Here is a 12056-nt window from a genome sequence, read left to right on the forward strand (position 1 = left end):
AAACCTGCAGACCTAAGGGAAAAGCAAGAACTGGCCAAAGTAAGTGTATAAGCGGGGAGGGGAGCTAAGAGAAGGGGGGTTAGGTGCAGAGCGCGCGTCTGATGTGTTATGTGCTTCTGTCCCACCTGCAGGGCTTCTTGGGGTGGACCTTACCAGAGATTGAGTATCTAGCAAAGACCTCCTGTGCCTGAGCCTGCCAGCAGTAGATTATTTCGTTTTGGTTCTTTTCTCCCTTTTTACCCTTCCCCCTAGAAGGGTGACATACATGTGGTGTTTTATGAGCACGCAGGGGTGTCACCCCTGTGGGGAGAGGGTCGCTTAGCAACGCATCGTTCCTGCTGTACCCGGCTGACCGGTGAGTCAAGACTCTTCCTTCGCGACAGAGTGACAAGCCCACGTTTAAGTACAGCCCGAACAATGGATACTAACACCGTACTTAGTTCGGTGTTAGAAACGTTAACAGCCTTACGGCTGGAAGTAGACGCCTTTCGTGGAGAGAATCTAGACCTCCGCAATGAGATGAGCACAATGAGGAGAGAAGTCGCAGGGATATCTCGTCAGGGGGTTAGCGATAAGCGAGGGTCCCAATACATCAAACCGTGGATACTACCACCACCCACTCAACAAGGGATGGGAGGAGGAGCGACAGGTGGGAGTGCTAGTTCTTCGACAGTCCAGGTCCTCCATCCCCCATACCTGCCTCTGGCACCTCCCGAACGATATTACGGCGACCCAAAGAAATTCGGCATTTTCCTGGGGCAGTGCAAATTACACTTTCTATGTAAACCCGAGATCTTCCATAATGATCAAACAAAGACCGCATTCGTCATGTCCTATCTGGGTGGGAATGCTGCTAGTTGGTCCTTTCCCCTCATTGAAAGAAACGACCCGATCCTGAGAGATTTCGACACCTTCTGTGACACTGTATTACCAAGGATTGAGAAGTGAGCTAAAGGATGTTTTGGCCCAGGTAATACATTTACCCACCGAATGTGACGAGCTAATCGATCTCACGGTACAGCTCGATCATCGACTCCTAGATAGAAAGGGGGATAAACAGCGCCCAGAGGTTCGATTCTCAACACCCCGCGCCCGCATTCCCAACGAGAGTACTACCCTTGGCACAGACGGAAGCGAACCCATGCAAATAGGAGGGATCAGAGGACCCCTTACCCCTGACGAAAGAGAGAAGATTGTGGGAAGCCTGGTCATTTCATCAAGGAATGCAAAGAAAGAGTACGACTTCCGTCTCGAGACAGCAAGGGAGAACAGAAAGTGCCTGCGATGGCCTACTCCCCCGAATCACCGGAAAACTAGAAGGCCCAAACACGATTCAGACCCCTTGTTTGCGGCCCCATGAGAAGGAGGTCTGCCACGCGGCGGTCAACACCGTCCAGAACGCTGTTGCCCATATCAACATCTATGTGACCTTGGACGTTCCTGATATAGGCCTGAGATCGGTGCATGCATTGCTGGACTCCGGAGCAACAGGCAACTTTATTGACCAAACGTATGCAAGAGCCATAGGTCTACAAGGGGTGAAGAAGAAAATACCTGAGATGGTCAAGGCGGTGGACGGGTCTGAACTAACATCAGGGCCCATACGATATCATACTCCTGCAATTCAGATGAGAATCGGAGCCCACCACCAAGAAGCCATCCGCTTTGATTTTATTGACGCACCCCAGTTTACCCTGATATTAGGCATGCCTTGGCTCACGCTCCACGACCCCTTAATACAGTGGACCGCTCGGACGGTTACGTTGAACTCTCCTTATTGTAAGGAGCATTGTACCCGAGTAACGGGACCATCACCGCCACTCACAATCAACCCCGCGGGGTTTCTGGCCAACAGTGAGGTACCCGCCAGCGTGAATTGTACGGCAACTCTACCCAACGTATACCTCAAATACCAAAAAGTGTTCAGTGAACAAGAGGCGAACACCCTCCCGCCTCATCGGGAATATGATTGTGTCATTGACATTGAACCAGGAGCCAGCATTCCCTGTAGTCGCATATACGCCCTCACAGAAGCCGAAACGGAATATCTGCAGCAATATCTCAAAACCCTCATGGCCAATGGCTTTATAAGACATTCTACCTCCCCAGCGTCATCCCCTCTTTTTTTTATACCAAAGCGTGAGGGAGGATTGAGAGCGTGTATCGATTATAGAGCCCTCAACCGCATCACTAAGAAGAACAGATATCCTCTCCCCCTGATCCCGGTCCTGTTAGATCAATTGAAAGGGGCTACAGTGTTCACGAAATTGGACCTTCGGGGAGCATATCATTTGGTACGAGTGCGGCGGGGGGATGAATGGAAGACGGCCTTCAGAACCAAATTTGGCCTATATGAATATCAGGTGATGCCATTTGGTCTCTGTAACGCCCCCGCCGCCTTCCAGTATTTTATGGACGAGGTGTTGAGGGGCCTATTGGACGTCTCCTGCATCGTCTACATTGACGATATTTTAGTGTATTCCACCTCCTTGACGGACCATGTTACCCATGTTTCTGCGGTACTGGAGAGACTCCAACAACATTCTCTCTATGCGAAGCTCGAAAAATGCCTGTTTCATTCCCCAGAAGTGGAGTTCCTGGGTATGTCATAGGCCCTAAGGGACTCTGTATGGATACTAAGAAGACCTTGGCCATTCGGGAATGGATGTCGCCGTCTTGTGTAAAGGCCCTGCAAAGCTTCTTGGGGTTTGCCAACTTTTATCGGCGCTTTATTCAGGACTTCTCGAAAATCATTCAGCCCATGACTCTTCTTTTGAAAAAAGGGGCGGCATTCCACTGGTCTCCTTTAGCAGAAAAGGCCTTTCAAGAGCTCAAACAACGCTTTGTCAGCGCCCCGGTATTGCGACATCCGGACGCCTCGCTACCATTCATTCTTGAAACGGATGCCTCGTATTACGCCATAGGAGGTGTTTTGTCACAACGTCACCCAGGAACCGGACAACTCCATCCCGTCGCGTTCTATTCAAAGAAGCTGACTCCGTGCGAAATAAACTATACTATTTCGGACAAAGAGCTGTTAGCCATTAAAAGAGCCTGCGAAGAGTGGCGTCATCATCTGTTGGGAGCCAGACACACCGTGGAAATATACACGGACCATCGAAACCTACTCTTTCTGAAAAGTGCCCGAGCCCTGACACCTCGACAACTCAGATGGTCGCTATTTTTTGCGGACTTTGATTTCGTGATCAAGTACCGGCCCGGCCCCCAGAACAGAAAGGCAGATGCCTTGTCGCGACCCCCGGTGGCAGAACCCCTGGCCCCCCAAGAAGACGAAGAACCTCCCGTGATCATGCAAAGGGCGTCCTTTCCACTAGAGACAGTGGCAATACTGTCGTCTCACGACTTCTGTACCGAACTAAAGGAACACTCCGCCTCAGTCGATCCCCATACCTGGATCCAAGAAGCCCCCCACCAACGACATATGAAGGAGGGCTACCTGTTCCATGAAAGCAAAATCCTGTTGCCTACCGAGAACCTCCAACAACAGGCGTTGCAGTGGATCCATGACTCCCCCTTGGGGGGACATCCGGGAACTCTGAAAACAGAACTGACTCTAGCCAGATATTTTTGGTGGGCATCATTACGAAAGGATGTAGCCGCATATGTGGCCCGATGTTCCATCTGTTCACAAGCTAAGGCGCAACACCAAAGACCCAGTGGATTGCTACGACCTATACCCACTCCACCAACACCATGGCACACTGTATCAATGGATTTTATAGTAGAGATGCCCATTAGTCAGGCGTATGACACCATTCTAGTGGTGATCGACCATTTAACCAAGATGGGGCACTTCTTGGCTCTTACCAAATTACCAAATTCCAGCACCACAGCCTTGGTCTTCCTACAAAACATTGTGAAATTGCACGGAGTACCCTCAGTCCTCATCACCGACAGGGGAACCCAATTTACGTCAAAATTTTGGAGACACTTGTGTGACTGCATGAAGATCGATGCCCGTCTCTCTTCCAGCTATCATCCCCAGACTGATGGGAAAACGGAGAGGCTTAACCAAACACTAGAGCAGTACCTTCGGTGCTTCACTCTTCAACATCAGGATGAATGGAGCAGCTTACTGTGGTCCGCCGAGTTTGCATACAATAACACTACCCATTCCTCCTTAGGATGTTCCCCGTTTTACTGTCTCCAAGGGTTCCATCCCAACATGTTGCCTTTCGCTCAGCCCGGAACCTCCTCGCACCCTTCTATACAAGAACACCATGCACACCTCAAACAGACCTTGGACGCAGCCACAAACCAGTTGAAAGAGGCTCAAGAGCGAGACAAGAAACAAGCAGACAAAAAGAGAAACCCTGAACCAGAATATCAAGTAGGAGACCGGGTATGGCTTAGTACCAAACATTTAAGACTCAAGGGCAACACCCCAGTGGCGAATTCACCCAGTATTCCATGTCTCCTTACTCAAACCCTGTCACCCAGACACACGGGTCCCGGTCCGCCCCTCAGTTATCGAGGTAGAAGGAGAAGAGGAGTACGAAGTGCAGAGTATCCTAGATTCTAAAGTCATCAGGGGACGGGTATACTATTTAGTGGACTGGAAGGGGTACGGCCCAGAGGAGCGGTCATGGGAACCCACGTCCAATCTCCACTGCCCCTTGTTATTGCGGCAGTTTCACTCCCGTCACCCCCTGAAGCCAGGCAGGCCGTCGAGACGCCGGACCTGGGGAGGGGGTACTGTCAGGGTGCAGGGACGGAGGAGATAGCTGAGGCGCAGCGTAGGGACGGAGGAGATAGCTGAGGCGCAGCGTAGGCTTAGACCGACTAAGAGACTAGAACTACACTTCCCAGACTCCTCGGGTGAGTCGCGCGGGGCCTTTATAAGCTCCGCCTACCGGTAACGCGGGGCTTGTCACTTTGAGTTCTTCCGGGTCTCAGACGGAGATCCCTTTGACTGGCCTCATTCTACGGAGCGAGAAGTTCGGCATCGGAACGGACCTCTCCACTTCCCGGATTCCTCGCGGGCGTTCGGCCCGTGTTCACCACTGCCGCCCTTCCAGAGCGCGGCAAGGAGCTGAAAACCCTCAAGCCCCTCTGTGGTGAGCGCTGCTCCCATTCCCGGAGTGAAGGGCGGGTGCGTGGTACACTCTCGCCTACCTGGTGGGGACGTGCTCTACGCGTTACCAGGTTCTACGCTGTTCACTACCGGATGACAAACCGCTACTCCCCCTTTTCATCGCGGTGACGACCGCACACCCCCCAACTTACCGCGAGAGCGCGGCTCTCTGTTCCCTTCCTCCCTACCCTCTCGGGACCGTGCTTCCCTACCGAGCCGACTCCCCAAGGACACCCGGGATACGTCGGTAGATGGGCATGCCGAGATTCATTACCAAGACTTCCTGGTGAGGTAACCAAGGAAGATCCCGTATTTCCCTCACTGCATCGGAAACTCCCGCAGATAAGTACTATTAACATTCCTATCGTTTAGTACGGATCTAAGACGTGTGTTTCTTAAACCTGCAGACCTAAGGGAAAAGCAAGGACTGGCCAAAGTAAGTGTATAAGCGGGGAGGGGAGCTAAGAGAAGGGGGGTTAGGTGCAGAGCGCGTGTCTGATGTGTTATGTGCTTCTGTCCCACCTGCAGGGCTTCTTGGGGTGGACCTTACCAGAGATTGAGTATCTAGCAAAGACCTCCCGTGCCTGAGCCTGCCAGCAGTAGATTATTTCGTTTTGGTTCTTTTCTCCCTTTTTACCCTTCCCCCTAGAAGGGTGACATACATGTGGTGTTTTATGAGCACGCAGGGGTGTCACCCCTGTGGGGAGAGGGTCGCTTAGCAACGCATCGTTCCTGCTGTACCCGGCTGACTGGTGAGTCAAGACTCTTCCTTCGCGACAGACTATTGCATGCGTTACCACTCGTTTCTTCAACCACACCCTTCTGAATCAAATCATGAATGATTTCCAAAAGCGCTTTTTCACCTTCTGGGGAAATTCTATACTGCGGAATACGCGGCAATTCAACATTAGGCTTGAGAGTGACAACATAAGGTGGCATTTCGAGACAGCCCACATCGTTCGGACCCGTGGCCCAAAGCGTTGCTGGGAGAGAAAGCAATTCAGGTGGAAACTGATCTTTGGACAAATACATTGGAGAAATCAATTTCTGTCCTAAAGTAAGATGTACACCTGAAGGAGAACAATATATTGTGGCATGCATTCTTTTCAATAGGTCCAAACCCAACAGATTCTCACCGCAACCATTCGTCAAAAGAAGTGGAGCTTCAAAATCATAAGGGCCAATTGAAATAGGCAAAGGGCAAGAAACCAGATTACGAACAGGGGCGCCAGAAAATCCTACAGAAACATTCGTTAAGCCAGACAAAGGTGCCCCAGGGAGTTTAGAATGAATGATAGAACTTCTCATCGCCCCAGTATCTAGAAGAAATGGCTCTAAAACACCCATTGTAGTGACGTTAACATAAGGACCACTCTGGTCTACTGGAACCGACACAACTCCCTTACTTTGTCCATGGCTGTCCTAGTTAACATGAAGACTTCATTTCCGTTTTCAATAAAATGATCTTCATTGTAGTACTGAGTAGACCTAACATTTTGCTGATCAAAGTAGTTCATGGAATTGGGAGAAGGAAGGGCACGCTGTTCTAGGGTCAACACACCTCGACCTCTACCTCTGTTTGCTGACTGGAGGCCAGCACGACCTCGTGGCACAGACAATGCTCCATTGCGCTGCAATAAAAGCGGACAACTATTCTTAAAATGACCTTCCTCTCTACAATAGGCACATTGATTAGGTCCTAACAAAGGTCGCGGAATGTATGGCTCAGGTTTTTGATACAACCTCTGAAACTGCGAAGGCTGCTGAAATTGAGGCTGAGCATGACGAGGAGGATAGGCTTCTTGCAAGAGAACCTTCGTTTTTAATTCTTTCGTCTTTTTCTCTTGCTTTTCTTTTTCTTCTTTATCTCTGTTTTCGTAATATTGTGCAGTAGCCAATATCTGGGCAGAAGAAGAAACAGCCCATGAACTTTCAGAATCTTTCAATTTGTGTGACAGCTCGGGAAGCAAATTAAATACGAATTTGTCCACAAATAATCGCTGTCCACCCTCTGTAGCCATATCTTGACCACTGTGATCGATAAATGTCTCCTCGAAACGAGTAAAGAAATCAGAGACACTCTCATCTTTCTTTTGTTTGCATGCTGCTAGTTTATCCCAATTAACACCTCAATGCAGGCATCATCGTTTTCATTAATGTCATAATCCTACCAGGGAGTTCCGAAATCAAAGCATCAAGCTTTGCACCACCCACTTGGTCTCTATCTGTGGCAATTATAACATCCCAATTAGCACCCAATTCCTGTGCGTGATTCTCCTTACGCATCTTAGCCCATATTGTCTGTGGGACTACATTTCCCATCAGCATATCGATATCAGCTAAATTCATGATGCAAGCGTCAACTGTCTGTGATAATTCTTTATAATAACCCACAGGGTTTTTACGAGGATACAATAGAGTTTGTTTAAGGGCCAAAACTTCAGATCTCTTCCAGGGGACATGTACTCATATACGCTGAAAATGAGCGGGAATAGCTGGATTAGCACCTGCTGCTGCAACCTCTTCCTTCCATACTGGAGGAACCTCTCTCATGGGATAATTTTTCAGTGTCAGTTTAACCGACGGATCAGAATCGAGGAAAGTCTGAGAGGATAATAAGTTTCTGAAGGAAATAAGTGTGCTTACAGCATTTTCAACTTTAGGACCCACTACAAGTCCTTTATCAAAGTCAGCCTGAACATCTAACAGACCCTGAGGAACCGAATTTAAATTCACATCCTCCCATTCTTTAATGAGAGTATCACACATTATATCGAAAACATATCTTTGTGTGGGTGCATTCCATTGTGAGAAGGTAGGCATAATATCAGGCACACTGTATTGGGGACCCTTTTTGATCCATCTATGTGCAAGAGATTCTAACCTTTCTCGTTCTTCCGGATCTGGGAACTGACTACGAGACTGTCTTCGAGCAAAAGCTGGAGACACATTTAAAGCTTCAAAGAAAGGAGATAGAATACCTGTGACAGTGTCCGTGAGTCGCTTACGCATGGACGGAGAATTGGACATGAGAATTGGAGACAAAGTATTAGGCGAACTGACAGGAGGAGAACCGATAATTGCAGGAGGTGCAGAAGGTAAAGGAGATCGAAGATCAGGAGATGAGGGTAAAGAAGTCGAAGTTGATGGTAAAACTGGCAGAGGCGGTAATGCTGGAGGAGGCAAATGCGGAAGAGCCGGAACAGGCGGAGGTACCTCTGGCGGCTGAACAGGCTGTAACAATTGGGGTGCATTGGCATTTTGTGCATAGGGCGGAGGCAATCTCAATAAGTGAGACATTAGGGGATCTTCTTCTAAATCTTTCTTGTTTTCGGAAGGGGAAACTGGCAACACCGGATAGCATTTATCTATCGCCATACGATGCTGTCTCTCTGAAAATTATCGCATTATCAATTTCATCATCCTTAAATCGTTGGGCAGCCTGTATAATTGTCATACCCTGCGCTTTTCTATCTCGTTTTGCTCGCTTAATTTCTTTCTGTTTGGCTTCCTGACGCCAAAGGCGGAAAGAGTCAAACTTTGCCGGACGGGCTTTTCTTTTGAATAGAACTGCTTCTAAATTATCTAGCACATCAGGCTCAAAGCTACCATTTTCTGGCCATTTTAGAACACCATCTTTCTTCGTATATCGGGTCCATGCCTCGTTAAAGGCAATGGGGCCAATGCCATGTTTTGAATAGAGCTCATATGTGGGAGTTCCAACCGAAGTAATCGGACTAGAGTCCTCAAGTCGGGAATCCCTAATACATCCAAAGCAACACAAATTTTCCAAACTTAAGTCAGACCAGGCATCTCGTGATATCACCGGACTGTTCACAAACTTCAAGGGGGTAAAACTCAGTTTACGCAGCACAAATGCACTTACCCCTCGGCTTCGACTATTGCAATAGTCGAATCTAAGAACCAAGAGTAAACAACTAAGAAACAAAATTGTGGGAGCGACCCACCAAATACTTAACTAAGGACGTCTTCTCATGCCAACAGAAGCCAGTCTATCGTCTCGCCTTACCATACATCACCAAAGGAAGGGCCAAGGAAGGGCGGCAGTCAGGGCAGCGGTCGTCAGTAGCCGTCAGGAAGGAGTAACCGCGCTGCAAAAGACCTTCGGACCACTTTCGACATACAGGGGTCGCTTGACGTGGCTCGCGAATCCTCTGGAATTTTCTTGCGGGGTTCCTCACGACCTTCAGGCAGAACCGGTACCAATGAAACCGCCCAACGTTGGGCGCCAGTTGAAGAACCAGAACCTTTTGGGCCTGGCGGTGCAGGGTACGCCTTAATCTCCTGGGTTCTCCTGCTCAGCTACACAGAGACACGGGACACTCTGTTAGGCGTTAGAAGATCAGATTAATTAGCTGCAGCTAGTACAGTTATCCCAGAAGTACACAAGGTAGGTTCTCAGGAGATTGCCACTTCACTCCGTGGCGCACAAACTTTTATACCATATAGGTAACATATACATTAACCAAATACACACCCAGAATATACAAGAAAGAGCCAATAAGAAAAGTTGGAAAACAGGACAGAACCAATAGGAAAGGTTTGAAAACAAAGTGTCAGATGACTCGAAGAAAACCTCTCCTCCAACTATGTTTCTCACCCCTCCCTTAAACTAATTCATTAACGGATTAATAACTAACTTGCAGGTGGCGAGATACGTTTGTGTGTGTTGGAGGACAGTTGTGAAACGTGAGAATGCTAGGCAGAGGACAGTGAAGGCCAGACGATAAGATAAAGTCAGAAAAGAATAGTGTGAACCAACAGATAGTTGAGATGGGGATTAGAAAAACCAGACAGGGATTAGTGTACTCGGCCAGTCCTAACACCAGCTTTGCAAATAGAGGCAGAAGGGTTATTCCAACACGAAGCTGCAGAAAAAGCAGAATAGACTTTGTTCGCCGTGCTGCCTGAGTGATGGCAACACAAAATGGCGGTGGAGCACAAAATGGCGGGTCGATTCGATCACGATCAGAAATCGAAGTTCCTCAACTCCACCACCCCATTTCAGACATGGCCATATGCAAATCAGTCTGACCCTGTGCCTCATGGGAACAGTCCAGCCCGAACTGCCAAGCCATGTCTTTCCTGGACCGGAAACAAACTTCGTGGGACCGGTTTCGGGTTCATAACCCTCGTCAGCCAGGCTATCTTGAATCCAGTGGCAAAGTGAGCAAGGGACCCACGTCTGGGCATACCCTGCCAACTTAGGGCGAACAAAGCGATACCAAAGGGGATGATGGATGGAGCGTTAGAGCAAATCAAACACTCACCCCCAGGCAACTGATGTGGGTTTAATCCATCATCATTCTTTAGCTCACTCCACCACCCCAGTTCAGACATGGCCATATACAAATCAGTCTGACCCTGTGCCTCATGGGAACATTCCAGCCCGAACTGCCAAGCCATGTCTTCCCTGGACCGGAAACAAGCATCCTGGGACCGGTTTCGGGTTCATAACACTCGTCAGCCAGGCTATCTTGAATTCAGACGTGCTTGGTGAAGCTTACTGAAAGCTGTATGAAGAGAAAAAAAAAAAATCCAAAATGGCGGCACGTTTACCGCGTTGGGTTACGTTGCGTAACCTTTGAGTTACGATCGGTGAAAATACTCAAACGCACACGTGTTGAAAAGCGCGAGGAGTATTTAGTTGCTAAGTAAACGTTGCTATGCACGTTAGTCCATTGCGCGCGAAGACTCGCGGGACAAAAGCAGTTCACAACGGCAAGCGGTAGAACTGAAGGAGACTTCAAACAAACACAGCGATGGTGAGTTGAAGTTTGAATGTATATATGTAAAAAAAAAAACTCACCGAAGTCGCTTTGTGTTGAAAATTTCGCTGTGAAGGAAGTAGTTCTTCATGAGGTTTAGAACAAATAAGCGTCGGTGAATTAGATTTAACGAGCAATACAAAGCTCCATCCACTAACGTTCCGCTTATTATGCTGAAAGTATAAAATCCACCAGGAAGTTAAAATTGAAATCCAAATGAAGATGAATAAAAATCCCAAACGTCGCCAATTAAATATAGTAATCTTCTTGAAGCAATCAGATTAAATCCAAGAATAAATTTAATCCAAATATAAAGCACGTCTGTCAGGAACAGCTGACAGAGGGAACTGACTAACTGCGCAGCCTAATACATTCCATTACAACTCTAGAATCTAAATTAGGAATGGTCAATACATTCAAATAACTACAGTACATTAAAAGATGCACACATGCATTTAAACAGATAAACTTACAGCTAATAGTGCATACTACAGAAAGGTAAAAAGACCACTTAAAGACAGGTAAAAAGACCATTGCTGAATACATGGCAACGATGACATGAGCAGGGCTTGAAGTTTATGGTTCCGGGGAAAAAGATGGGGACAAACGGGCAACTGCTCATGACTACCGAACCGATTGAGTGCAAAAAGATTTCTCCAATCTGGGGTGAAAGGTAGCAAAGGTAAAAGAGTTCTCCCAAACAGCAGAGAAGCACCGACAGCGTATGCAAACTGTAATTTACAGGTGCTCCTCAGTTCAGACATGAAAGTGAGCTATCGGCTGCAGAACCAGTTAAGAGGGACCAATGAAGAGCAACACTGAACTAAGGCAATGGTAAGTAGTGGGTGGTAATAAAGTAGTTGTCTTCAACAGCAGGTCTAGCAGAAAGGCACATGTCCGCTGCCTAGCCTCGACCTAAAAATGTCTTGTTAATGGCTATTTATGATGTTAGTACATCTCGGTTTGGGACCTAATGGCCCTCAGCAGAGGCCGCTGGTTCTCTGAGTGCAACAGCCACGCTAGGACATACCCCAACTTTTCACCCTCTCCATGTTGCTGAGCAGCATACTCTGCAAACTCCAGTCACCCTAATCTATTTATCAGAGCATTATGGCCTTCCCTCAGGGTGTTAAGTACGGCTTACTGATCTTACCCCTCTCCCGAACAACTCT

This window comes from Triturus cristatus, chromosome 3_2 (genome assembly GCF_964204655.1).
Source record: "Triturus cristatus chromosome 3_2, aTriCri1.1, whole genome shotgun sequence".
NCBI lineage: Eukaryota > Metazoa > Chordata > Amphibia > Caudata > Salamandridae > Triturus > Triturus cristatus.